The sequence below is a fragment of the Octodon degus genome, unplaced genomic scaffold, assembly GCF_000260255.1.
Source record: "Octodon degus isolate 3935 unplaced genomic scaffold, OctDeg1.0 scaffold00279, whole genome shotgun sequence".
Classification (NCBI taxonomy): Eukaryota; Metazoa; Chordata; class Mammalia; order Rodentia; family Octodontidae; genus Octodon; species Octodon degus.
In genome coordinates, this window is record NW_004524855.1 from 1,874,300 (window position 1) to 1,877,639 (window position 3,340).

The 3,340-nt window shown below is 47.4% G+C and overlaps 1 pseudogene; it reads right to left on the reverse strand.

Moving 5' to 3' along the window:
- Positions 1-169: 169 nt before the first annotated feature.
- LOC101568257 lies at positions 170-1,671 on the reverse strand (annotated as a pseudogene).
- Between the last annotated feature and the right edge of the window lie 1,669 nt (positions 1,672-3,340).

The following is a 3,340-nucleotide window of genomic DNA, read 5'->3' on the forward strand; positions in this document are numbered from 1 at the left end:
TTTTTTTTTTTCTTGTGGTAAAATCAGGCTTTATTTTGGAAAAAACAATTGAATTGGGTTTTGGTGAAGGGCACGGGCAAGAAGGGGTACCCCAGGCAGTAATGTCCCCCCAGTGGTGGACTGAGGGCTAAGCTGGGCTTCAGGTGGGTCTGTTACTTCCAGTGCTCCCTTGTACAGCAGTCTCCCCACGGGCTCTGGGGCAGCCTTGGGAGAGGTGTGGGCTGGGAGAGGCTGCTGTGGCCCATTCACTTTGGCAGGATATCAGAGGTCTCAGACACCAGCTTCCCATCATGGGTCTCGATCTTCTTCACAACCACAGCAGACTTGGTGCGGGTAAAGCCAGGGCTTTGGAGGTTCCCAAAGTCAGGGCTTGTGAGGCCCCCATAGGGTAAGCTCACCATTCCTGAATAGCCACTGGTGGTCTTCCTTTGGATGCCTAAGTTCTTCATCTCAGCCTCTAGCCTGTTCTCCTCATCCTCCAGCCCCTTGTGGTAGGTGGTGATCTCGATGTCCAGGGCCAGCTTGATGTTCATGAACTTCTGGTACTTGCACAGCTGCTGGGCCATGTCCTGGTTGGCCTTCTGCAGGGCAGCCTCCAGCTGGGCTAGCTTGGCCTTGACATCCTTAATGGCCATCTCCCCATGCTGCTTGGCATTGGCGATGGCAACCTCCAGGGATGCTCTCTGGCCTTTGAGGGCCTCAATCTCTGCCTGTAAGTGGCTGATACTATGGTTCATCTCAGAGATCTTGGACTTTGTGCAGTGGAGGTCATCCCTGTGCTTCCCAGTCAGAGTCTGCAACTCTTCATACTTGATCTGGTACATGCTCTCAGCTTCAACCTGGCTGCAGTTGGCGATCTCCTCGTACTGTGCCTTGACCTTGGCCATGATGCCATCCAGGTACAGGGAGTGGCTGTTGTCCATGGATAACACCACATATGTGTCTGAGATCTGAGACTGTAGCTCATGTATCTCCTTTTCATACAGCTGCCTGAGGAAGTTGATCTCGTCATGACTCGAGCTTCACCTTGTTCATGTAAGCTTTATCCATATCCTTCTTGATGAGGACAAATTCATTTTCCATCTCTGTATGCTTGTTGATCTCATCCTCATATTTATCCTTGAAGTCCTCCACCAGCCTCTGCATGTTGCCAAGTTCCTTCTCCAGCTTTATTTTCTTCTGACCCAGTGTGTCCAGCTGCCACCGGAGATTGTTGATGTAGCTTTTGAACATGTTGTCCATGTTACTCAGAAACATTTGCTGCTGCTGCTGCAGGAGGCTCTACTTAGTCTCCCGCATCTTATTCTGTTACTCCAGAAACCGAACTTTGTCAATGAAGGAGGCGAACTTGTTGAGGTTCTTGATCTGCTCCTTCTCCTGAATACACACGGCCTGGATGTTGGGGTCCACTTACAGTATCAGGGGTTCAGCAGGCTCTGGATCACCTGGATGGCCATGATGCTCCCCATACCACCAGCCCTACCATAGCCACCCAGCCCCAGGCTGCCCTGGAAGCTGCCGCTGCTGCCCATTTGGGAGAAGCTGGAGGAGCTGATGCGGGAAGCAGGCCTGCTGGTGTAGGAGAGGCTGCTGAAGGCCGCAGGGGCCAGAGGTAGACACCTTGTAGGCCTTCTGGGTCACTCTTGTGGACATGGTGGAGGCTGGAGTGGAGGCGGGCGAACTGAAGATGGAGACTGGAGAAGGAGCCTGGCAGCTGCTTCTAGATGGTCAAATAGGCTAATTTTTCAAAAGTGGTGTTTAGGGAGCCAGGTTGGATGGTGTGTGTCTGCCATCATAGCACTTGGGGAGTCTGAGGTAGGAGGATTGAAGTTTGAATCCCCTTTGGGAAATCTAGTGACTTTCCCAGACCCCATCTCAAAATAAAACATAGAAAAACTGGGGGTGTAGCTCAGAATGAAAGGGCTGATCTTACTGTCTAGGGCCGCACCTTTCGCCACTCAAATATTTATGAAAGCCATGAGGAGGTTGAAGTTACTGTAAGCTTTCATTTTCTTTTGTTATTTATTTACTTATATTTTTGGTTGACTCGGCCCACCCTGAGGGTGGGGCTGGTGCAGCATGTGGTGCCCAGGATCAAATTGTGGTCCTCTGCGCCTGCCTAAGCTTGCCTAAGCAGTCTCTTCATTTATTGTAAAATTTTTTTTATATATTTAGTACTGAGTCTGTAAGGTCTCACTACATAGTTTGGACTCATAGTGATCCTCATTTGCAGCCTCCCAAGTGCTGGGATTACAGGTGCACATCACCATGCCCAGTCTATCAGGCGGTTTAGACTGCTGAGCTATCTTGTCAGCCCCCACTGTAAGCTTTTCAGTTTTAACTTTTTTTTTTTAGAGAGTTCTTTTATTTATTTATTTATTTATTTGGTGGAACTGGGGATTGAACTCAGAACCTTGTGCTTGCCAGGCAAGCATGTATTCTATGGAGCCATCTCCCCGGCCTCTTAGTTTTAACTTTAGACAGTATTAAATGATCATTCATTATGGAAAGAGGAAGTGATTGGCATTCACATGTCCCTTTTCTTGACTTCTCACCTACCTGCTTTTGGTAATTATATCTTTTTGCTTTATTCATGTTTTGGACTTAAACCCTAAAACACTTATTTTCAATTTTGGAACTGTTCAGTCTCAGTTGAGTACTTCCATGGCTTGGTGCTGCCCATTAATCCTTTTACACGCTTCCCTCTGCCTTTCTGGACTCTTGATTTATGTTAACTGATTTGCAGCAGAATAGAACATCAAGTTTTTAAAACACTCATGCCCATAGGTTGCCTTGTTTTACAGAGAGGATCTTCTTACCTTTTAGCTTACACACACATTTGTTTGGTGTGAAATTTGGGGGTCAAGATTTATTTTCATGAAAACTTTGAAAAATATTGCCTGCTGTCAGTAGGGATGTAGGTGCAGCACCAGGAATCAGGCCAGGGCCTTCACATGAGCTCCATCCCTAGCTTTTTCTCTTCTTTATTTAGAGATGGGGTCTGGGAAAGTCACTAAGTTTCTCAGGCTGGGCTGAAGCTTGTTTGATGTGAAATATGGGGGTCAAGATTTATTTTCATGAAAACTTTGAAAAGTATTGCCTGTTGTCTTCCCTCATTATATGTTGTGGTGCTGAAGACTGAGCCTAAATGATTTTTTTCCTGGCTTAGAGGACATTTGACTTTTCTGCTAGAACTTTAAAGAATTGCTTCTACTTTGTACACAACACGATGGGATTTAAATCCTTTGTTCTGTTCATCTACATCCCTGCCTGCCTACTTCCCTACCCCCTTACCTTCCTGCCCGCCTACCTCCCTACCCCCACCTCCCTGCCTCCCTGC